This window comes from Anolis carolinensis, chromosome 5 (assembly GCF_035594765.1).
Source record: "Anolis carolinensis isolate JA03-04 chromosome 5, rAnoCar3.1.pri, whole genome shotgun sequence".
In the NCBI taxonomy this organism is placed as follows: Eukaryota; Metazoa; Chordata; class Lepidosauria; order Squamata; family Dactyloidae; genus Anolis; species Anolis carolinensis.
Window position 1 is genome coordinate 148,180,715 of NC_085845.1, and position 26,269 is coordinate 148,206,983.

Sequence of the window (26,269 nt, forward strand, 5' to 3'; positions counted from 1 at the left end):
TTGAATTGGGACCGGAAAGTGAACGGCAGCCAGTGGAGCTCTTTAAACAGGGGAGTAGATCGTTCCCTGTAGCTCGCCCCTGTTATTAATCTGGCCGCCGAACGCTGAACCAATTGTAGTTTCCGGGCCATCTTCAAGGGAAGCCCCACGTAGAGCGCATTACAGTAGTCCAGTCTAGAGGTAACTAAGGCATGCACCACCGTGGTCAAGTCAGACTTCACGAGGTATGGTCGCAGTTGGCGCACAAGTTTGAGTTGTGCGAAAGCCCTCCCGGCCACCGCCGACACCTGAGCCTCAAGCGTCAACGCTGAGTCCAGGAGGACCCCCAAACTGTGGACCTGTGATTTCAGGGGGAGTGCAACCCCGTCCAGCACAGGTTGCCACCCAATACCCCGATCCGACGAGCGACTGACCAGGAGGGCCTCTGTCTTGTCAGGATTGATCCTCAGCTTGTTCCTCCTCATCCAGTCCGCCACAGCGGCCAGGCACTGGTTCAGAATCCGAGGGGCTTCCTTGGAGTTAGATGGAAATGAGTAGTGGATTTGCGTGTCATCTGCGTAGAGATGGCAACACCCTCCAAAACTCCGGATGACCTCTCCCAACGGTTTCATGTAGATGTTAAATAGCATGGGGGATAAAATAGACCCTTGCGGGACCCCACAGGTCAATGGCCAGGGGTCCGAGCAGGTATCCCCCAGCTTCACCATCTGGGAACGACCCTCCAGGAAGGACCGGAGCCACTGCAGAACTGTGCCACCAAGCCCCATCCCGGAGAGCCTCCCCAGAAGGATACCATGGTCGATGGTATCGAAAGCCGCTGAGATGTCCAAGAGAACCAGCAGGGTCACACTCCCCCTGTCCAGCTCCCTGCTGAGGTCATCCACCAAGGCGACCAAAGGCATCTCGGTACTGTGCCCAGGCCTGAAGCCAGACTGAGAGTGGTCCAGAAAATCAGTGTCATCGAGGAACTCCTGGAGCTGCGTGGCAACCACCCGCTCCAGAACCTTGCCCAAAAACGGGAGGTTGGAGATTGGTCTGTAGTTGTTACAAACAGATGGATCAAGCGAGGGCTTTTTAGTAGTGGTTTTACTACCGCCTGCTTAAAGCAGGATGGAACTGACCCCTGTGATGGAACTGACCTCATCACATATAAAAAATAAGTTTCCTAGGACACTTCTGCCCCAGTTCACTCATGGAGCCCCACACTACCCATCAGAGGATGTAGGCTTACTTCTGGTGGGGCTCTGTGGTTGAACTGGGGCAGCAGCGTGGTAGGACACTGCACCTCCAACACGGTAGCCTCCCTGTGTTCCGTTAGGAACAACGGGACTACTCTGGGATTAAGTCGTATGGAAACACTTTTCCACGTGTGATGGGGAAGCATCAGCTGCCAGCCAGGGCACCGGGATTGCCTTGTTGCTGCCTTGATTTGTCACAGAGGCCGGCAAATCGCAATGTTGGACCTCATCCGTGTGATGAGGTCCATAGTATGACTTATGATGAATGAAGGGATTCATGTTCTAGGGGGTTACAGATGTCTTCAGCATCTGAGGAATATAAAATCTCTCTCTCTCTCTCTCTCTCTCTCTCTCTCACTTGTTCTCGCTCTCTCAGAAGATGAGGAGACTAGACGTTGAGGAAATACTTCTACCCAACCTTGAGGCACCCCCCTCCCCAGTTATAAATATGTAAAACTTAATTGAAAGCCTTAATAAATATTGAATAAAACACCAGATAATCCACATTGGGGATATGTATCTTGGAGAAAAAGACACAGCTCCGAGAAGCAAAGAAAGGATTTGGATAGGGGAGGGGGGTGTAATACTGGGGAAATGTCTTTGGCCACATTGGTCTTATATGATTCAAAGTAACTTGAAGTCGACCCTCCATATCCATAGATTTTGCATACAGGAATTCAACCATACATGACTTGAATATATGTGTGTGTGTGTGTGTATGTGTGTGTGTGTGTGGAGAGAGAGAGAGAGAGAGAGAGAGAGAGAGAGAGATACAAAAAGCAAATCTTGATTTTGCCATTATATATAAGGGATATCATTTTTACTATGCCATTGAATATAAGGAGAAGATTCTGTAGCCACATCTCAGCAGGTGCAAAGGGCCCACTGAACTTCAGAGCTGTAGAGCCGGGTTAACATTCTGCATAAGCCTAATTTAACAGTTTTGAACCTCTCACAGATGGAATTTCTGGAAGGAAAATATCAGACAGGAGGTGGCAGGAGGGAGATAAATGAAAACTTACTGTTTAAAGGTGAATAATGGTTTATGATGGATATTTTCATTAAGATTGTAGGTGGAAAGAGCATGTATACATCATTGTTCAGAGAAATAAAGCATTTTATAATTTCTAATGACATGTTGAATATCCTATATCATAGTTTTGCCATCTAAGCCCTCTGTAAATTAATAAATACATTGAACGTTAAGATGTAAAAAATGATCTGCAGAAGAAATGGGGGACATCTCTCAAGGTGTTCAATTGATGAATGATATTATTGACATTGGTTTTTTTTCTTTTATTCATTAAATTTCTGAAATTAAATTTCTAATAGCCCCTGAACAAGACTTGTGAAAGTACCCACAGATTGAAACTCATTGGGTATTTTATCAATAAGTCATTCATCAATTGAATACTTTGAGACATGTCTGTATTTTCTTCTGCAGGTTTTATTGGTTGTACCTTGGTTTTTGCTTTGAATAGCAATATGAGCCTAGTAAACATTATAATTCCCAGGGAGGACTTCCTTTCAGGCCCACCACCCTCATAGGCTCAGGACAGAGATTTCTTAGTGGTTGTTTCAGACTATGATGGTGCAGTTGACTATCGTTCTACTCAATATTTCCTGTCAGACAAAGGCTTTTTTATTGAACAGGCTTTTAACTGATTGGAAGAGAAGGAATTTTGATGGAGGTGTTGTGCTTTTTTATTATTTTACTTTTTTCAATGTGTTGTAGTTTTTCTAAATTAAGGTTTTCATTGGATTGGTAGTTTAATGTTTTTCAAACTTTTTAATTATATATTATTTTAGTTATATTTTGTTTAAGTTATATTTCAAGCTACCTGAGTCCCATATTAAGAGAAATGTAGGAAATTAAGTAACTAAGTAAATAAAAAACACAGGAAGGGGAGTAGGCTTGTGTCCCTTGTCCCTTTCCCACGTTTGTGTTTTGGGAGGTTTTGTGCAGACAAGTATCGTATCACATTTGAGGCAGGGTAACTGGGTGCAATCCCATTTCACATTGATCTTCCTGACATTCAGTCAGCAACACAAGGGTTCCAGGGATAAACAGAGTGACAAGAAAAATAACAAGAGGTGTCACTTCATTCAAGTGGAGAGATGTAGCATCTAATGAAATCTCCCTCCACGAGGCAGCTAAACTTTTTTGATGAGTAAAGACAGCCAATATAATTGCAAAACATTTTGTGTAATGAAAAGGTCCCCCCAAAGTAATGAATAACACAGACCAAGGATGGGGAAAACATCTTCTTTTGTATACTTTGCATAGACACATTTTAAAAAAAATTAAGTTAAAGATACTGGTTGTCCTCTCTAAATTCTGAAGGTGAATCATACTCTGCATATGTTAACAAAATGATAATGAATATTATAAAACTACATATAATGACTAAGTGATATAACCATATACAAGCAACTTAAGTATAAGACAACAACACAGATGCATACATATTTACTTACTACGCTAACTAATAATTATAACTCCACACCTAACAGGAACATATGTGACTTCCCACTTGCCAGACTGTGATTATATGTTACCTAGTACATTTCCCTCCTTATTATTGTTTGGGACATGTGAATATTTTACACTTAACATTTTAACCATTTTAACATCACTTCTACTTGTATATAATTTTAATTAACTATCAAAGCCTAAAATTTCCTATATTCCCAATTTTTTTTTCATATACCCCACGACTTTATTCCATTCTTCTTCATTGATTTATCCATATCTATCTATTTTGGGACATATAACAGTCTGGCCACAGTTTTCATGTATTCAAATAATCTTCCAATTTTCCCACTCATTTTCATCTTTCCAATTTCAAGTAGGGGAAAAAGTCTAGTTTCAATTATATTTATTTTAATTTTTTAAAACCTCTTCCATCCCTCTATGAATGTGGATCCAGATATTTTTCTTGCTTTTTCACAAGTGTGACACACATTTGAAGCCCCTTTAGACATTTTTGAAATATTTTACAGGGTTAAATATAACTCATACATTCTTACAGATACCATGCATATTTTTTTCTGAGGGGAGAGGCAAATATTTATGTGCATTCATAGTCTTTGTGCTGCAGGAGAAAGAGTATGGTGGACAACGACTGAGATTGCTGGCCTACATATATTCAAGAAAAGCTCTTTCGGATCAGACTAAAAGCTTAGCTAAAGCAACATTTTATTCCAATAATGGTCATCCAGGCCATGAGAAACCAACAGCTAGGGAATGGGACACAATACCACCATTACTGTTAAACTTATACAAAGAGAATGGTGGGATATAAATTAAATAAACAAAGAAAATTATAAATAATAATAAAACTCAAAAGGACTTCTTTCTAGGTAGACATGTATAGGCCTTTGCAGTTTGGTCATAAAAATATTTTAAGTGGAAAGCATTTGCTCTGAAATCAAAATAATGTAATTCTCAGTAAATGTTCCCAGACTTTGCGTGAATTTGTGAAATTATTGAATTATCCCAGTACTATAGAGTCATGCTGGAGGACCTGGAAATTGCCTAGAGATGACATATTTTGTTGTATGTGAACAAATGAAACCATAGATTCCAGTTCTACAGATACAGTGGCCATGCTATTTATTCCAAAATAAGCAGCAGGCTGAAATGCTCCACTATATGCACCACGTTTTGGACCCAATAAAAGAAAATACATATCATTTTTGTGACACTGGAGTTACATTCCCCCCTAACCACAACTATGAAGCTTGCATTTGCTATCTAAGGTCAGAAGACAGGAAATCAAGTTGATGATGAAGGTTGTTTTTTATTTCTGTTGGTCTTTTTGTCTTATATATGTATTGTTTTATTTCTGTCTCTTCCTTGGTTAATAACAAATACCAAATGTATTTGCCTTCTTTTATTTACGGTATTCACATTTATATTCTTCAGCTTGACTTATCAGACAGGATTAGCATTTTAAAAACAAATTGTAAATTTCTTCACAATTACAATGACTAATTTTAATTCTGATACCAGCATCCTTAGCTGTCATGGTCAACACAAATTAAAACTACTTGTTCCTTTAATCTACAAATGTGACATAATTGAACTCTTATGAAAGGTTGGCTAATGACCTGTATAAAGCAAACTAGTTAATCCAAATATGCTGGAAATATGCTCCCGAGTGTTCTTCCATTTAGAGGCAATAGATTCATAGTCAAGATTTGAATGTATTTGTTTGACTGCATTGACCAATAATGAACTTTCTTACTGTTTGGTGTTCTAATTGAAGAAGAAGTTTGTGAGTTTATAAAGAATTAAGTCCAAATTAATGTTTGGTTGTAATGCTGCTGAATTTCTCCACATCCAGAAATAGTCAACAACAGATGTAGTAAGCATCATAGAAACGTATCACAGTTACATTTAGATGGATGCAAAGGCTTATAATTTAAACCTGTCCCGCCTCCAGACTATCATCAGAAGCATGAGTTTTAATAGAGCTTGGAAGTAATGCATTAAATGTAATGGCATTCAGACAAGGATGTTTTCCCACTGGCCATATGCCTTACTCATAAAAGCATTTGAAAACTCTCAGAACATGCAAACGTTTTAATGGAAGCCCATATGTACAGTATTTGTATCTTTTATGTTGCCAATATTTGACCAATATGAGAGTGAGTCTCATTACCATTTGAGAATGAGTGAAGCCAATGTAGGCACCGAGTCCTACCTATGAATGCCAATCCCACTTGAAACAATGGGCCAATGTCCATACAAGCTTTTAAATGGCTCCAGGCCAAAATGTTGATACAAAAGCTCATTCATTCAAATTACAAACCCATTTTGTAGTGTTCTACCTCTCCCCAACTCCACTACCCCAAGGGAAAAAATATCCCAGAAGAAAAATATAGCTAGTGCAAAATAAAGTGTGTTTCAATCAATAATAATGTAGAGAATTGCTTTTCTGTATATAAAGATAGAACTAAAGATAAAGTATTTTAAAATTAAATTGTCTGCAAGGCAGGAGATAAAATATTATTATCTGGCATGAAAGAGAAGTAAAAACCATTTTTTCTACACAACATGCATTATTGGGGGAAGCTGCATTAAGTCCCACACAAAATCCTTAAAAGGAGAAAATTAAAGAAAGAGGTATTGTTTTTGTGCATCATCACAATCCACTGACAATATCCCACTGTCATTTAATTAAATACAGATTAAAATTTTACAAAGCCTAGATTATAAAGAGGAACTGTATATTGTTTCATGGCTGTAAATCATCCAAATTTCATATATTTTTGTAGAGGCACTTTATAGAGTGCTACAGATAATTTTATTTGTAGAGGTCACATTTCACCAAGATAAGATGTTTACACTTTCCAGGCAACTCAGACAATGTGAGAGTGTTTTAACAAGAAAACTGCATTTTTGGAATTTAAAAATGTTGCTGATAAAGCTTAGTATGATACAGCAGAACAATAAATGCAATTCGTAATGTGTACCAATGTTTTCTTCCAGTTAGTTATTGCATAACATTAAAATTTGTGCTGAATTGCAAAACGTTAAGGCGAAAGTGGTCATTTAATAGCTCCATTTTAAGACTTGCTGCATCAGCAAAAAATTACTCAGGAATGGTCTCACCAACCTCTGTACAAGTAGAATGTCATACAGTCAAATATTTTGCCAGTTTTCTAGCACTGTTCTTTATTACTAGTCAGATGTTTAATATGAAAGAGAGAGAGTATGAATGTAAGATTTCAGCTGTGTCAATAGAAGAGACTCCAACTTAGATCAAGGCGGTAGCTTTGGAATTCTTAGCAGAACATCTGATTCTGAGTTATTTAAGGCACCTATGCACAAAGTTACTTGGCTTATGAAATTTGCCTCAATTTTTCTCACTATATCAAACTTAAGAGTTGCGTTCAATGTGAAAAATACAGGGAGAATGTGAAGTCCAACTGCCTTATGCTTTGACTCACCTTTCTTCTCTCATTTTGGAAATAGAAGCCCCTTTCATATTTCATAGCCTAGTCTGTTGTGAATAGAGAAGGAAAACATGGTCATGTCTTGCAAAAAACAATGCATCCAGTCAAACAGTCATCCTCATGCATGCACATAAAGTCTATTCAGTATGCATAGTATTTAGTAGGGTTGAGCAAATTTTTCGTTAGTCCATTAAATTCGTTTAAAATTCGGATCAAAAGCACTTTTGAAGTGATTTTTGAAACATCTGCTCACTGCCTTCCAAATATTACAAATTTGAATCAAGAAGTACCTTTTTTTCATCTGTTTCTGATGTCTTCGGATGTAGCTGTAGCCCCTCTGAGAGGAGAAGCCATGTTGGCATGCCTTTCAGCCAATCAGAGTGGAAGGAAGAGGGACAGAGAGGCGGGGCCATCGTTCTGCTAGCATTTTTAAAGAATGTTGTTTCAAAATTCCCCAAAAATCAGTGGATGGGTCAAACATTATGAAACTTGATAGACAAAGAGTGGTTAATTTTTGCTTCCATTCTGGCAAATTTCATCACAATAGCTTTCAAAAAGCAGGAGAATGAAGCCTCTGAATTTTCATCATTTATTTAAGTGGAAATGAAGCAAGTCGCCATTGCCTACAAAAAAACTCCATTTCCCAGAAGCCTTGCGGTAAGCCAATCAAAGTGGAAGGGAGATGGAGGGAGAGGCATGGCCTTTGTTCTGCTAGCATTTTAAAAAATGTCGTTTTAAAATTCCCCCAAAATCAGTGGATGGGTCAAACATTATGAAACTTGATAGGCAAAGAGTGGTTAATTTTTGCTTCCATTCTGGCAAATTTCATCACAATAGCTTTCAAAAAGCAGGAGAACGAAGCTAACACCCCCTACTTTTGAAGCGAGTTTAGAATCAATTTTTTCATGGATCACTCAAGCCTAGTATTTAGGTTCTATTCAAGAAGGAAAAGTATAATAAAACCGCATTTCACAATGAGCCAGAAACTATGAAATACTTCTGCTTCACATTTCTATGTAGCATCCCCATGACTCAAACTACTTCAAGACTTGGTCATGTGATTGCATGTGAGCCTTTTTCTCTTTTCCATAAGGAGAAAGGTGCTACAAATCATGGCATGGCACACGGATCTTTTTATAAATTCACATTACTTCGTTTATAAAAATGACATTCTCTAGTTTCAGAGGGCCTATCCAGACAAGCCTAAAAACTGGGACCTGACTCTGTTTTTATCAGAGGTGTCCAAATGATGCCTCTGGTAAAAATGAATTAATTCGGAAAGAATCTAGGTTTCCTTGGTTTGTTCTAAATTAATTTGACACCCTATTAGATACAGGCCTTCCTGAAAGTATCTAATGGGGTATTGGATCTATGGGGACACAACCATCTTGCTTCTTCAGGCTTCCAAAAGGAGGAATCCCCCCCTCCAGTGTCATTCTGAAGCGACTCCACAGCTCTCTAGAGAGGTCCTCTGTGCCTGGCAAGCCAGTGGGAAAAGTTTTTTGGAAGGGAATTGGGGGCTGGAAGATGGCTGGATATCCTCCTGGGTCAATCTTTGATTACCCTGGGATTGCATGTAGCCACCCTGGGAGGGAAATTTGGGATGGGGTGGGGCCGACAATGTGGGCAAAAACGCATTAGTTTAACCCACTTTTGCCTACATTTTAGTCATATCTGAAACTGCCCTGAGATAACATATGTAGAGCTTGTTTCCAAAAGGTATCAAATGACCTGAAAAGTTTTTTAAGGAATTGAAAAAACTGTGCTGAGGATATGCATTCTTTTGCTATACATTTTAATAGTTTTGATCTGTACATAACCATGGGCTGAGTGTGAGTGTCTCCTAGACAATCTGTACATATTATTCTACTCCTAGGCAAACATGTGCTGCTGCCTATAATTCATATTTCAATATACATTTTTGGTTTTAATACCTTTTGGAAACAAACTCCATGTATAGAAAAGGAAGAAAATTAAACACATCACGTTTTACCCAGTGTAAAGTTAGGGTCTCCTTCTCTGCACTTTGAAAGTTGTATTACTGAATATTATAGTGTTTGGAATAAAATTGTTAGTTTTGATATGGAAAGGAATATTTTAGCACCTTCTTGTAAAGAATCATTGGCCAGTATATCTTGCACCATTACAACTTTACTTGCAAATTACTATTTTTTTTAAAGAGGTTTGCAATTGCTTTTTAAAATTCTCACTTTAAAGGTTTCTTGTAGACTGCCATGGTCTGCTGTATTCCTTTCATTACATTAGTAGTGCAGCTTTATAGTCATGAAGCTTTCCTGACTGGCTTTAGCTTTATGTGCATTCCTATTTAGTCTTGTTCTACTAGCTGGGCGATAGATGTAAAAGTGATGAGAGTTTGGTTTAGCCTTGCCCTTTATTATCTGATATCCACAAGAAAATAAAGCTTTGATCTACTTCCTTAGAAAGATAATCCCTGCGATTATCTGGCAATGTATTCAATGGTAGCTATAGGGATATACATCTTTAATCTCTTGGTGTTGAATACTTAATCCAGTAAGGATTCTTGGCAAAGAGATTTAAAGAAGAACAAAATCATTAAACTGTTCACAGACATTGTTTCCTGGAATGCAGATCTCTTGTAGCTTTACCTTTGGTGAGTCTCATGGTGGACCTGTAAAGAAATGTTGCACTCTGCCTAAGAAAGGGACCTGTGGCTTCACAAAAGGACAGGGGCATCCTGTATCCCAAGAGAAGTTGCTTTACTGCTGTAAAAGGTATTAGAGTTTACCAACTTTTGTTTCTGACCAAAAAGGTGTGTGTAGATTCTTTCTTTCATGAGATCCCCAACTGAACAACAGAAAAAACCCCCATCTAAAACAAAATATATGACTGTGACTGCAACACCATCACTTTTCTTATTTTTAATGTATTTGGTCTGATGAAGAAGCCAGTAGAGCTTTCAACACTTGCAACATGCATTTTGTGTGCTTTTGGTTTAACAATAAAGGAATTGCTCCTTTGTGGATTGTAGATTTTGTTTTGGTGGTTATGTTCCTAAAGCAAACAATTAATCTGTACATTTCATAATGGAATGTTACATATTAAACTATTTCATTGTCACTTATAAGCAAAATCTAGTGCCCACATAGTAAAAGCTGAGATAATTTCAAACAGAATACCATTAGATAAAACATTTTTGACTAACCTCATCCTCTGCACAGTAAATGATTGGCCAACATCCTTCAACAGACAGACAGTCATGGTGTCATGGCTATGCTACATCTTTCAATCTAACTCCACAAAACCAGCTAGCCTCACTAAAGGATACGATTCTGCAGTTAGCTGAAGAATGGCATATTCAGCTCCTTCCCACCAATGAGTGAACTTTGCTACCCAGAAGCATGAATCTCTGAGGTTGTACCACTGATTGTAAACATGAATAGTTTGTAAACCTAGCTTGGGGAGAGGTAACAGTGGTGATGACTAGGTGCTCATTGTGGCTGACAAGGAGCAGCATCAAGGGTGATATACAGTAAGCCAGTCTCTTCCACTGCACAGGAAAAAGATGGTGTCTGCAGTTTTGACCTGGACAAGAAATGAGGCTGAAAAGGACCCAGTCTAATTGTCTAGACTACTGTAAGATTTAGATATTTTGGAGTTTCCAACAACCTGAAGTATCACCTGTTTTTTGCCTAAAGTATTTTGTTCCAAATTATATTCTGATATGACCTGTGTTCTGATCACAAGTGGCTTGATATGGCTGCTGGCTGTTAGGGCAGATGGGGGGGATTTACAATTATGATAGTTAAGACCCTTTCAGACATGCTCAAAATGTGGGACCTGTCCCACTTTTACCTGAGAGTTTTCCTAGTTTGCTCTGAATAAATAAAACACCTGAAAATATCTTTACCTTAAGCAAAGGTCTGGGTTTTTCCAAGTGCTGGGCCCGTGGGGATTGACTCCTGAAACTGCTTCTGCAGTCCTGGGAGTCAATTCCCCAGCCATCCCGATTCTCTGGGATCCTGGTTCTTCCCTCCCCCAGGCCCCCTCTTCTTAAACTGTGGTTCTTGACCCCAAATGGGGTTCCCTTAGCTTAATGTTAGGGTCTTGAAAAGTTTTCTAAACATCACCTAGAGGCTGTTTTGGGCATTTACATGAATCTGTGGGGCAGAGTTTATACTTTGGAGGGGATACTTTAGCTGTATGTCATTAAAAGAAAAATCAGCCTAGAAACATAGAATCATAGAATAGTAGAGTTGGAAGAGACCTCATGGGCCATCCAGCGCTAAGAAGCAGGAAATCGCATTCAAAGCACCCCCGACAGATGGCCATCCAGCCTCTGCTTAAAAGCCTCCAAAGAAGGAGCCTCCACCACAGTCCGGAGGAGAGAGTTCCCCTGCCGAACAGCTGTTTAGCAAGCCTTGCAAATGCTGATTTGTTATTATTAAATATTTGATTTTTATACCCATTTTCTATAACTGTGATACCCAGGGTCACATAAATATTTCTTGGACCAAAAGTGGAAAGGTTGAAGAAGCTCTGTCTGCTCTAAGTCAGGGGTTTTATGTTGTGAAGCTTTTCAGATGTTGCTGAACTGCAGCTCCCATCATTCCACAACTGACAATTCTGGCCAGGGCTTCTGGAGGTTGAAATGTAACAATACCTAGAAAAGGGGTTCTCAAGCTGTGCTCTGCGAAGCCCTTGGGGCTCCGTGAGTGATAGTGAGGAGCTCTGCAGCTCCATGTTGCTTCCCACAAACTCCTCTTTCCTCCTCCTGAAAAACGCAAGTTTTGAGCTTTCCCCCACTTCCCTTGCTGCCCAGGCTCTTTTCCTTGCCAATCAATCCCTTTCTCCACCTCTCTCACTGCCCATACTCCTTTCTTTGCCACGCATACTCTTTTCAAAATGTCATATTTTACAATTAATTGACAGAAAAAGCAGTTCAATACATGGTAATATTATGTAGTAATTACTGTATTTACAAATGTATCACTCCTGGCAGGCACTTGGTCGTGGGGGGTGGGGTGGGGTTTTGCTGTGTGTGACTGTTTGGGAGGGAGGGAGCAGGGCCCAGTGCTCCCCCTTCCTTCTGGGGCCTCCCCTTCCTTTCACCTCTGGGTCCCAGCTCCCTACCCTGCTCTCTCCCTTCCTCACTCGCTCACTCACCGGGCTGGGTCCCAACTGCAAAGGTGATAGCAGCAGAATCAGGAACCTGGCATCTGTCGAAGGGGTGGGATACAGCTGGTGCAGGCTGGACACATGTGCTCAATGGACCCACTGCACTCTATTTTTGCACCGCGATCCTTGCCACCAGGAGTGGTGTGGGTGGGGCAGTCATGCTCCCGGGTAGGCAGCACCAATTTGTGTGTGCTTTTTTCGGGGGGGGGGGGGCAGGGGCGTTGGATAATACGGAGTGTCGGATGAGCCAAGGTTGGATAAGCGAGACTCTACTGTATTCACACTACTTATGATATAATATATAATATAATATATAAATATTTATTGGGGATCTACAAGAAACTTTTCTTTCAAAAAGGGCTCTGTGGATGAAAAAAGTTTTTGAACCTCTGATCTAGAGTGTCAAACAATTCTCACCCCTAAGTGGGGTGACTGAAGGAATGGCACTGGTGGTAGAAGTGTACACATTTTTCACAATTATATAATTATAGCACTTAGATACCACTTTAAAAACTGTGTGTGGCTGCATTCCACAGAGCAATGGGATTTGTAGTTTGGTGAGACACTTGAACTACCTTGAAGATAAGTCTCATGAAACTGCAAATCCCAAGACTCCATAAGATGGAACCAGGAGAATCAACATGGCTTTAAAGTGCTGTAATTGTGTAGCGTGGAAGAGACATGGGTTAAAAGTTGGAGAAAAATACCTGGAAACTTTGTTCCTATTTCCAGCTCTAGAAGATCCTCTGGGAAGCAGCCATCTGCAGCAAAGCAGGATGTTGCCTGTTCTGTGTCTGAAAGCCCCTCCATAAAGTTCAGTTGCGGTTCCTTTTAACACCTGTCTTATGTAGTTATTGCACCCTGTCTGAACATAAATCATAAATCAAACCAGGCTCACTCTGAGCTGGGCTACAGATTTACTATGAAGGTTCATAAAGTTTTTTAATGATTCCAGAGTGAATTTCACCTTGAACATACACGTTACAGTGAATACTTGGCAAATTACAATCTTGCGACATGAATTTCAGTTAAGAAATGGAAGGGAGATATCTCATTGTTTTGACTTCCTATATTATGCAATACAGCACAATGAAAATAACCTTCAGGCTTTTGTAGTTGCTTACATTCATGCTGGGAGTGCATATCATGGGCCCCTCTGGCCATTTATGAGGCAATTGCCATTCCTACTGGCTGCCAATATTATGCTTCTAAAATTCACCACAAAAAATGAATAAATCCCTGCAAAAGTTGTGCTAGCCAGGAAGACATTCTGCTTTATGATATGGGAGAATGCCATGGTAACCTCTGGTATTGTGACATAAGTGCAATTATAAGGAAGCAGGAACCTGGTAGCACCTCTGATTTTTGGTGATAGCCACAACATTTTAATAGTGTGTTGGAGTAGCCCTTTGGGTTGTGATGATGCAGAGGTTCAGTGATCCTGTTTTAGAAACACAGCTGTGGGGTAATGGTTTTGCCTTTCACTTGTCGCTCATATCTTCACTTGAGGGGCCTAGCAACAAACAGTATTATTTTCATGCCTGTTGGGCATCACAAATAGATCAAGGGGAACATGGTAAGGGTTTCAGATAAGCGGCACCAAACCATCCCTGATGTCACTTGGCCGTACAGCTGCCATACAGCCATTTGGAGTGGTTTAGGGACTCAGAGTGTAGCCTTCATTCAGGTTCCAAGCCAATTCAGAGGTGTACAATCTAGCTTCTGGTGATACTGATCTGAATTAGCTTTGCTGTTTCTGACCCATCAAGATTCACCCCTAGGGCTCAACCAGATAGGCCCAAAAACTCAATTTTGCCAGAGGCATCCAAACGACACCTCTGGTAAAACTGAATTAATTTGGAACAAACCAGGTAAAATCTGGGTCCTACTAGGTGTGGACCTTATATGGATTGAACCCGTGGACCATGTCACATGATTGCTGGCCCCTGCCCATATAACCATCTTGGGGATTTTTGGGCTCCAGGAGCCCAAACAACTGAGGGGGCATCCACCCTCCCCCAAACCCCAAATTTTTCCATAAAAAGTAAATAAAACTTACACGGCTGTTATAATGTTTCTCTTTGTGCCAGGAGGGTGCAAGGAAATGATGTGTCAGGAGACGGGGGACAAAGGGTGAAGAGGGATTTTCCTTCTCACCACCGTCTCCTGGCATGTAATTTCCTCCCACTAGGCGGGTTCGAGGAGGAACGTTATGTCAGCCACATACATTTATTTACTTTTAATGGAGAAATTTGGGGGCTTCAGTGTGGCTGAATTCATCAGGGTGGCATAAAGTCAAACCCCACCCCCTGGAAAGCTTGGGGTTTTTTGGTTGGAGTGAGGATGGGAATCCGTGCCAAAATGGATTTTTAAAACCAGCTTTGGTGCAGATTTTTGGCCTGTGTGGAAGTGCCCCTAGTCTCCAATATATTGATAGCATGCAACTTTATCTGGAGTTATTTTCCCCTGGACTCATTGGCGTTTTAGTTAATGCAGTGAAGATGGGACCAGATTGAATTCCACATCATAGTTTTGAGTTTTTGTTTCAGGACACAAAGGCAAAAGCTTACAACCAGCATGAAAATCAGTCTTGGTGAACTTGCAAATTCACTGACATTCTGTCCTTTTAATGAAGGCATTGTTCTAGGATTTGAGTGTCTTGGGGTATGATTTCCTATGGCATCTTTGCACAGGTCAGGGATAACATTTAATTGTGATCATGGTGTCTCATGCACTACAGTAGACATAACTTGCTGATGCAGATAAATACTACTTGCATTAGCCATATGGATATTCCTCCAGCTGCTATGCATTGACAACACGAGCAGTGGTAGACCACCAACATTGAAGTCATGCCAGAGAAAGGTTGTACATTTAAATTTTGTCTATGTGATCTAGCCAGTTTTTCTCTCAATAACTTTTAAAAAATTGTTCTGATGGGCTTGGTTTTTTTTTTAAAGAACTTGTCAATGTGATTTGTTTTTAATTTTCCAAGCTTACTTTACACTCATTTCTTTTCCAAGTCCCCCCCCCCCCCCCCAAATAAAGTAGAAACGTTGATGCAGACGGGCAGAACCATGTCTGGAGGAAAAATATGTTGGAAGACCACATTGTGAGCATTATTATTTTTTTGCAGCTGGGCTGAAGAATGCAGTTTCAGAGTTCTTCTTGCTGGCAAAATTCCAACGTATAAATTGTTTGCAGCTGGTTTAATAGTCAGTTGAAGCATGTAGTAAATGGGATAATTGTTATTAATTTTATAATGTTTTATGAATGGCATGAATCATCACAATTAGAATATATTTGTTTTGTTCAGTGGTCATCATAAGTATATAATGCCAAAAGAGTAAGACAATATAGAGAATGACATGATTATACAAACCGGGTGATAACCATTAACTCAGTCTTGAATCCAGACAGTTTTCAGGCATCTGTATTTGCATCTCTAATAATAGCATAATTTGAAATAGTGTAGGCATTGTGGAAAAAATGAACAATAAATAGAGCCCTTACAGGTCTCCCATTCAAACCTTATGCAACACACACAATGTTTTTCTTCATTGTTCTCTCTGGAGCTATATCCAATCTAATCCCGAATAGCATAATTTAACTGACAATAGCTTGACTAGTTCCCTTAGTAGTTATTTTCCAATGCCAAATTGCTGTAACTGTGGAAAATTTGTCTCTCACATCTAACCTGAATGTTTTTCTTCTTCATGTTTTAGCTCATTACTCTTCCTCTTACAAATTTTAAAGTAACGGGCCTTGCCTTTTGTCCCTGAATACTGTTCAGACAAATGAGTTGCATTGCACTAGATTTCCTAAGGGTGGGATTTTGTCACCATTGACCAAGGATAAACAATGTTTTTTTTTCCCCTACTACTATCCTGCCTCTTCTACAATCTGATGGCAGATATAATAACTGTGCTGGGGATGTTATGTTCACCTGAAATTGGATTTCCCTCCATTTAATGGAAACAAAGCAGAAATATATAGTGCATGGAATTGCCAAGGTCAGAGCACAATTTTTGTTGAGATCTGAGAGGTAAACAATTGGGCAATGTCATGGTTTAAGTAACAAGAAAGCCTCCTTGAGGGGATATGAAGCCACTTTATATTTACATAGTCTATCAATGTTTTGAGCAGCATGTAGGTATACTGGATTATCTTGCCCACACTCAATATTTGATAGGGTTTGCATTGTGTAAGTTTCCAGAAATTGTCAAACTACAATTCCCATTATCCTTAGCACGCATAGTCAGTGGTGAGGAATGCTGATTAGTCCAGTTCAATAACATCTGATTTGCCTCTTTCTTGTCCCTACCAGTAAGCAACAGCTTTGGGGATATGACAATTGCATCATGGTGTGGTCGACACAAAAACACTCAAACACTGAAAATGTGTGCTTTGATATGTGGAAGCAATGCCCTGAGGACTATGGGTATAGAGGAATAGCTCCAGTCTGTGCACTTGATCTTCTGATTTGGATAATTCTGGATAAGTGGTTTTATGTAAATATTTTTCTGTGTCAGCTTTGGGGAGTTGCTTCCTTCCTATTGGCCTGAGTATATCAGATGTCAGTTTGGAGAAGGAGCACAGAGCGTTGTTATTGCTGCTGCTATTCAGGTGTTTCTGGCAACCATTGACTTGAATAATATTTGAATTAGTTATGCTATGTGAGCATTTAAGTTTGGTTTCTTCTTTGGGATGTGTCCTTTTGCTGATCAGATTTTAGATACTTTCTGCAGAGGTAGGGGATGAATGGGTCCTATTAGGTCACTCCACAGTCACTATGTAGACAGAAGTGTTCTTCTGAGAGGACAGGGGCTGCAAGAGCAGTGAGGAAGGCTTTTGAGCATAAATATTCACCCAGAGTAAGAACAAACTTCAGACAGTTCCAGGAACAATGTTTCATCACCAAACCATTATCGATTGCACCTGAAATCTTCTGGTTTTATGTTTTGGAGGTTTAGATGGATCTGTACACTGTTAGAATTTAAAACCGCTTCTCTTGAAGGCTTCCAGGAGTGTAAAAAATAATGTTGATGATTCTTTGGAGGGAAATTGAGCATTCTGGAGCTCAGAAGGCCATCAAAATAATAAAACCATCAATGGTCTTTTTGCCTACCTCAGTCCTGTAGCCCTCTCTCAAAGTCTCTGGATGACTATCATGTCTAGATTACATCACTTATAACATCACCTTATCACATTGAGAAATGTCCTACCTCTTATCACACTTTACTCCCATGTTTACCACTGAAAAACAGGTGTGATGGGAACCATCAGAAGTTTCCCAACCTGATTCATTGCCCAGCCGTCAGCAGTTAATAATAATAATAATAATAATAATAATAATAATAATAATAATAATAATAATAATAATTTATTTATACCTCGCCACCATCTCCCCGCGGGGACTCGGGGCGGCTTACATGGAGCAGCTGCCCAAAACAACATAAGAACAAAATATAAGTAACACAACACAATCACAATATAAAAAAAGATAAAATAGTAATACAATATATCAATTTAAACAACAATACAGGATAAAAAATTACATTTAAAACACATAAATGGTTAGACTGTAATAAATACAGGATAGATTATTAAAAACCGTCTGGGGCTGATTAATTAATGACTGTATCCCCGAAGGCCTGCCGAAACATCCAAGTCTTCAGTTATTTCCTGAAGGAAGGTAGAGAGGGAGTCAACCTTGTATCCTATGGAGTTTGATGAAGAACCATAGAATCCCATTGAGAGCAATGGTTTTAACCCAGAGCACTGTCTCTGGTATCATATGGGGTTTGATGCACAACCATAGGATCCCATTGAAAGTAATAGTTTTAACCTGGGTCACTGTCTTGTATCCTATTGGGTTTGGGGCTGAATAATAGGATCCCATGGAAAGAAGTGGGATCAATCTACTTTAATGTAAGGGGCTTTGGGCAGGGCAAGGGATCTTACTTTCGGATATTTCTGTTTCTCCTGATTTAAAAAAAACGTAATACCGACCTTGTGATGAATATAAAAGATGAATGTATTGCCAGCTCTTAAGATTCCATGTGTGAGTGAGAGTGTGGGTGTGAACTCTAAATGGGACTGCTGATGATATAAGATGGGTGATTCTCTACTCTTAAAGGGATGGTCACCCATGCTTTCTCCTTTCAATGTGATGAGGTGGTTAGTCTCCTGAATTGTCAGCATATACAGTCAAAATGCATCCCAAGCTACAAGTATTTGTGGTGCTATCTAGAAATTATTTTCATAATTAGAAACATATTAATATTTAGCTGAGAAATATAAACTAAGATATTTTGAGCAGAAACAAACATGCTATTTCTTTTTCTTTGCAGTGAGGTATACCAACTGGGAGAAGAAGGATCATGACAGGATGACGATTGCAGGCTGGAAGCCAACTTTTATGTGAGTTCTTTTAATGCAGCAAGGATTCTCTCAGTGCTAACTCAATTCAAATATATACTGGTGAGAACAATAAAAATATTTAAGTGATATAACATCTGAAAATTGTATTATGGGAATTGTGGAAAATTATATTGTGTGAACAGATTCTTACTGTAGATATGAAGGAATATGAGGAATCAGGAAAGATTATCCATAACTAAAGAATCAATAGTTATTTGAGGAGAGCTTTCAGTTTGAAAAATAAATAACTCAAATTAAGACATAACATCTTCTTTCAAGCATAAATAGTTGTTTGCTATGTACCATTGACTGCAGTAGGAAAGATGCAAGTTTAGAGATATAAATGTGGAACATTCACTTATGATTTCTCTCTCTTCATGAGGAAGGATGATGACTGTTCCAAAATATAGTGGTACAACTGTTTTCCAGAGCTCAGGATTTGAACATTCTCTCCAAACCAAGGACCACACAGACACAAAGTTAAATTCTGAAATTGTGACATGCCAAAAATTACACTTAACCAATACATCTTTCTTTAGATTAAACAGTTACAGGCATGCCTTAAATATTGGATGCATTGGGGGAAAGCCATATTTTTGAGAGGCCTCCTGAGAAAGAATAAGGGATAGCAGTTTAAGTATGGTGGAGTTTGAATATTAGACAGTAATTGTGTTTAAAAAAATCTAGCAGTGGGATCAAGATGGACCATTTCTTTATTCAGTCTTACTTTAAATACAAAAACAATATTGGATATGAAAAATATAACATGTATTTTGAAAATGAAATACAACACTGCCATATATAACTGAACGGTGCTGGGCATCCCTTTACCACTTGTTTTGTTGTGGAAGACTTCAGTCTATTACTATACTTAAAAGCAATTTTCTAAGTGTTACCGAAGGCTTTCATGGCCGGAATCACTGGGTTGTTGTGCATTTTCTGGGCTGTATGGCCATGTTCCAGAAGCATTCTCTCCTGACGTTTCACCCACATCTATGGCAGGCATCTTCAGAAGTTGTGAGGTATATTGGAAAACTGAGCAAGGGAGGTTTATATATCTGTGGAAGGTCCAGAGTGGGACAAAGAACTCAGGAGAGAATGCTTCTGGAATAGGGCCATACAGCCTGGAAAATGCGCAACAACCCAATTTTCTATGTTTTGACTAAAAGCATATAGGTTTTTCTCTCTCAAACAATAATGAAGTGCAACAGCACAAAGTGCTAGTTGCCTATAACCATTATTGTTATCAGGTCAGACTATTTAAGATCTGAGATTTCAGGATCAAAACCTAGGAATGTCCCCTGTGATTTCATGGGTCATATTCTGAGGATGGTTTGAGGTTGATATTACAGGAGTCATCCCTTATTGATATCATTAAATATGATGAATTAAACATCAACTAGAGTTATAGAGAGTACACCATCAAATAAAAATATTAAGTCTAAATGATGATGAAAATATAGCAGTCTTACCCTGGGATTTCTTCCCCTCGCCCTAAGAACTGGAGTAGAGTTCATCCCTGATACCTGAAACCCTAGTTTGTTGTGTGCCTCTGAACCATTTCTGACTTATGGCAACATTAAGGAAAATCTATCTTGGCAAGATTTCTTCAGCGGAGGTTAGACTTTGGCGACCACAGAGGCTGAGAGAGTGTGACTTGCCCAAGGCCACACAGTGAGTTTTCATGGCCAAACAGGGATTCAAGTTCTTTCCTACAGAACTGTAGTCCAACACTCAAACTATCATATCATGTTGGCTCTCTGGAACCACAGTAAGTGGTCTGAATTCGCTTCTTGAGGGCAATGCAGAAAACATACACAAAGCACCATATTTGATGGATCATAGTAGAAAGCTCAGGTGAAACATAATTTTACAAATTAATTGAAAAATTATATGGCATTTATTGACTATAATATCATAATGTTTAAAAGGCTTTCATGTCAGAAAGCCTGTCTCATGTCATGGAGAATACATGGAGCTATTTTGCTGAAGCTAACTTATGGATCAAAATAAGTTTCTGGATAAAACATAGCAGTGCTACTTAACACATATCACCCTGAGATCTAGAAAATAAAAGTAGGCTATAGCTGCAATAAAAAGAGACAAAGAAATAAAAAAGAGACATAGAAATGAGAAGGAACAGAAGGATGGATCAGCTACCCTTTGTAAAATATCTTGTCAGATGTGTGTAACTGTGATCTTCCATGTGTTGGACTACTGGTTCCTTGACCTCCCATCATCATGTATGCTGATGAGGGCTGATTGAAACTGTAGTCCAAAAGCACATGGACCAAAGAAAGTATAAAAGCACATCTTCCTTTAAAAACATACTGCAGTTCAGCTAAATGCATAATGAGAACTTGAATGAGAATTTATGTTTTCATCCTATCTTTCCAGTAAAAACAATACTGTTCAGGAGGACTCATTAAAACAAATCAAACAGTTTACTCACTAAAATAATCACCATATAAGAATTAGAGCTGGTCATCAATAATTTTTAAACTATATAAAGACAATTTGAAAATGATCACAGCTCTAAGATGGGTGCATTCCAAAACAGGAGAAAGCATGTTTTCCTCATGTCCTTCAGATGAATCTTCATCAGATTTTAATTTCTAGTGACTGAAAATTCATTATAAACCCTACCCAAAGTACAAACAGATATGAATAGATAAGACTTTAATTCAGACAAGAGCTTTATTAAAATTAACATATATCTTCATGGAAGGAAAAGAATTTGAGAAATATATTTTTGTTAACTGAATGTGGGAGCAACCAAACATGAAGAATTTGTTGAATTCAAAAATATTAATGCTGAATTAGAATTACCATCATTATTGTTGTTAATAAAAATTGGCACATTTCTTTATATGTGGGTGGAAAGAAGTTGGGTCTTAATTTCTGAATAGGAGGTGGGAGGAAGCAAAACTCACAGATTTCCCCAACTGTACAGCTGGGTATGGCCTTACTCCATCAGAGAAGTAATTCACAATCAAATGATAACATAGAAAATGTACCCTCCTTCTTTTCATTCATGTTCAGGTCATGAAAACCATGCCTTCCCCTTCCCGCCCCATATATTAGCACATTTTCCAAAGCTTGCTTCTGTCAGAGCTACCTTGACAATTTCTTCCCCCTTGATTTTGCTCCTTTCTCGGGGAAAAAAAAGAACTGATCCATCAATGAGAGAGAGACCAACATTCTTGTGTTTCTCGGAATAAATATTCCCTGCTAATTTCTTGGCAGGGATTGAGCCCACCCTTTCAGAAAGAAACCAGATCCTTCTACAAATATTTTTTTTAAAAAGAGTGTTAAACCCCAGCTGTTAAAACATTTGGTCTATGCACCCTTTTCCTTGCAAACCATGCAATTGGTTTAGACATTTTGTGTATTTGGAAGAACACTTAGACTCACTGCAACAAACATGGACAGCATGATTCTTCTTCAGTTGGTGTCCTTATCCCCACCCTCTTCCACATTCCTAGAGGATAGGCAGAAGATTTATTGTATAATTCCTTTGGCGGCTCCTAGCCAAGCGTGCAGCTACAGCTTGCCTTAATTAGGAAATCAGAGGGTTTCTTTTATGTAGGTCACATCAGTTTTTGATTCGGATTCTCATAAAGTTATAACCTTTTTCTGAAAAGGCGACTGTGGAAGCATGTGTGTATGGGGAAATGCTTCTACATGTTCCCCATGTGCCCACAAATGCTGTTGCTTCTCTGCAAGGCAAATGGAAGGCCAGTCCTTTCTCTTAAAGTCAGGAGGCAGTGCCCGATAAAACCTTTCTCTACATATTTTCACAATGGAAAAATGCTTTCAAACAAGATTTAGGATGGCAGGCTAGGCTGCAAATTGCCTGACACCTGACAGTTTTGGAAAGAGAGCAACCTGTTGTTGTGCCAGATGCACTCCATCCTTTTAATTTATTTCAGTTGCGATTACATTAAAATAAAATTGTCTCCATCCATCAAGGCACTGAGCTGTCCTCTTGAGAGAACTTATTTAAATCCTATCTTCAGAGGGAGCATGTGATTCCCTGGTGCTTTCAGGCATTTAGCTTACGGCTGTTTTTCCCAAGAAATTAGCCTGCCTCAGCCCTGAGTCATCTCTGAATGCATGTTTTCACTCATTAAATATCCTGGTTCATATTCTTTGTCATTTACTTTTATGTTAAACAATTCAAGAGAGCCAGCTGGAATTCCAAAAAGCATTGATGGACATATGTCTGTCCTGAAGAGTTATCCTTTACTGGAAGGCAATGCCAAAAGTAAGAGTACATTAGTTGCCTGGGCCTTAGTTCATACTAGAAGATACAAAGAAATAGTTGGTAAAGTCCTCGTTCAAAGGACATCATGGGATCCCTCTTTCAAGTTTTGTTTTGGTAAAATAAGTGGGCAGTTTTGCATGCAATACTATACCGTTCTGATCTCTCAGGCCTGATAACTGCTGCTTTTTCTTTGATTGTTTGCTTGCTTGCTTGCTTAACTCCAAGGTTAATCTGGATGACTCTTTTTCTCTGGATGATTCTGAACTAAAAAAGAAAAATAAGTAAATATTGCTTTACAGACAAAGGCATTTTATATGCCAAAGAACAAGATATTTTCCCCTCCCCAGCTCATACACCAAAGCTAACTGGATTGGGATTCTTGCCTCAGCACTACTGATGAAACAACATCTTCTAACACATCTGAAGCACTAAGATAACTGGGCACGGGATGAGAGTTAGGTAGGAAGATTGCATCTGTGAATAACTTTGCATGTGTACTGCTTGAGTTGGTCTGCTCATATTGCCCAATGGTAGGAGCAACACAATTTACAAACCTATAAAATGATATATTTGTACTCTGCTGTTGTTTACTTTGCAGCTCTGAACAGCAACAGTGATGAGGAAATAGCCATCATAAGAATAAATGTAACTTTGTGAACTTGTGAAATCACACCTGGAGAACTGAATCTGAAGCACCTACATGCAAAGGATGTGCTCTACCATTAAACTGCAACAGAGCCATTCTTAGAGCTTCAAGAATTGTATTGGGAAATAGGATATGATGAGGGCATTGGCTGTTGGCCTGTAGGAAAGACACGTTCAGTAATACTGGCCAGTAACCTGTACTAAATATTCATTTATTCAATTAATTTTCAGTTACATTGCTATTCATTCATCCAATGAGCAAGGTTCACTTCACTTCCTTACATTATTTTCAGAACAGCCTTGTAAGGTTGGTCAGGAAGAGACTGGATGCCCCTAGACTACTTAGTGAGTGTGATCTCACCTACTAAATATTTCACCATGTCCAATATATTACATTGTACATGATAGAGTGTGTTATTGTATTCTCATCTTTGTATAGTATGCTTTATTTATTTATATTATTTTCTTGTTTCATTTATTGTACAGACCTGCCAAGAAGAGTAAGGGCTGTTATATGAACTTGTAAAAGAACAATTATAGAAACCTATAATTCTGTGGATGGATGGGTGAACAGATGGATGGACAGAGAAACAGACAGATAGAAGGCAGAAAATGGACAGCATTAGTGGTAAATTCTATTCTAGATTTTGGCTATTTTTAAAGGTCCTCTCCAAGGTGCTACACTTATTTACAAAGATGTTTCAGCACCTTGGAGAGATCCGTGGAAGCCAATGCTCCCTTGAGATGGGAGTCACAAACTGCCACTAATAGCTAAAAACACAGTAACATCACAAACAAATCCATACCAACAAATGGCTACTCTCTTCAATGACGAGATAAGCTTACATTCCTTATGAGATACAGCCATAGTTTGTAGGATAGTTTACAAAATGGAAAACAACATTTAAAAAAAAATCTGATGACTGAGGAAAATTTCCCTCTTGAAAGGATTAGAATTTTACTCTTGTTGCCATCAGAAAGTTTGTATATCTTGGCCAACATAGCAAGACAAATTTTTCTCCTGGAACAATATCACAAGTATTTGTAGAATATAGTTTTTCACAGTCATACATCCATGAAAAATAATCAGGAAGTTTCAAAATGCCAGTTAAATGCTGTAGACAGGCAGACTGTCTCAAGGATCGTTGCTGGCACAAAGAATGATCCCGTTTTCAGCCTGGCTCTTCCACTGACAGTGTGTGGTCTTTGGTGAGTCACAAATTTCATCTACTATCTCAACATATAAGAAGGAACAGAGTCATGAAATGTAACTATTTCATATGTACATAAACTCATTAGCCAGTCTGCCATGGAATGTTAGGTGAGAAACTATGAAGTGATCTACTTTATTTTTTCAACTTAAGAGATGATTGTCTAGTAAAATGCAAATTCAAACATTTGGCACATGAATTGATATTCCATCTATGACAGAACTTGAAAAATTGCTTTAAGAAAAACAATTGATGGTTCTTATATATTACAGTCTTCAAAAAGTAAATCATTGCTGTTACTCATTGCAATGTTTACAAACTAACACGTTGTGTTGCTTGTGATCTCTTGCTGCTTTTAGTTATTTTTTAACTATAGGATTTTAACCTTCAAAAATTCTTCTCAAAATGTCTGTAGAATGCCTCCAATGTTTATTCAATGTGGCTTTTGAAGTTAACTAAAAACAAAAAAGTAATCCCCTTATTGAGTTTCTTTTCAAATGATTGTTTTGTTCTCCAATCTGGTATCTCTATCTTAAATAAATGAATATGTACAGTGCATCAGTTAGACTGAATGAGGATAACTATGATAATATGGCAACAGAGTAATGAATAATATCATTTGTGAGACTGAAAGAATTGGACAAGAGAGTTAGCCTGAAAAAAAGTAAATACTTTGGTGAACTAACAAGGAAAAACAACAAGTTACTTTGAAAATTTTCAGATAAGCCATTTCATTTTCATTAGTAAGAAATGCCAGTATAGCACTAAATATAGTTAAATGACTAAGAAGGTGACAGCTTAATGAATACCTTTATGGGTTCTTAATCACATTCTAATTTACTCTTGTTTGCAGGCTTTTATCCCTGATTTTCATAAATGTTCAGGGAAAGCAAGTTCATACAATCTGTAAGATTCTAATTTCAGGCCACTGGCTGAGATTTTTTTTAATGAAAATTGTTACTTTGTACAATGCATTTGTTTAGTGAGTATACATTTTTTTTTCTGATGAAGGTTAAAGCCTTTGTGAAGACTGTGTAATCCAGCCAAGATGCATAACGGCACAACATGATCCACGGTTTCAATCAACCAGTTGGAGACTCAAGTTCTGACTCCTCAATAGCCAAATTAATAGTTGCTATGAATACTTTCCAAATGAGTCACAGTCTGTGATTTGATTACAAGCCATGTGCTAGACCATTTTTAAATAACGCGGGCAGGTTTGGAAAGGATTTGTTTTTTAGAAATGGGGTGGTGGAGAATGAATTCAATTTAACTTTCAATGTGGAAAGCATTTTAGTATTTTAGATACACAAATAAATGTTTCCAAAACTGAAAATACTTTCCTGAAAAATTATCCATGTCCT

The 26,269-nt window shown here is 38.6% G+C and overlaps 1 long non-coding RNA gene across 1 annotated transcript in view; it reads left to right on the forward strand.

Moving 5' to 3' along the window:
* Window positions 1-26,269, forward strand: part of LOC134299509 (uncharacterized) — a 40,778-nt gene that overhangs the window by 13,057 nt on the left and 1,452 nt on the right. Inside the window, exon 2 of the long non-coding RNA XR_010006728.1 lies at window positions 18,713-18,782. This is a non-coding gene — a long non-coding RNA (uncharacterized LOC134299509). The remainder of the gene's footprint in view (window positions 1-18,712; window positions 18,783-26,269) is intronic.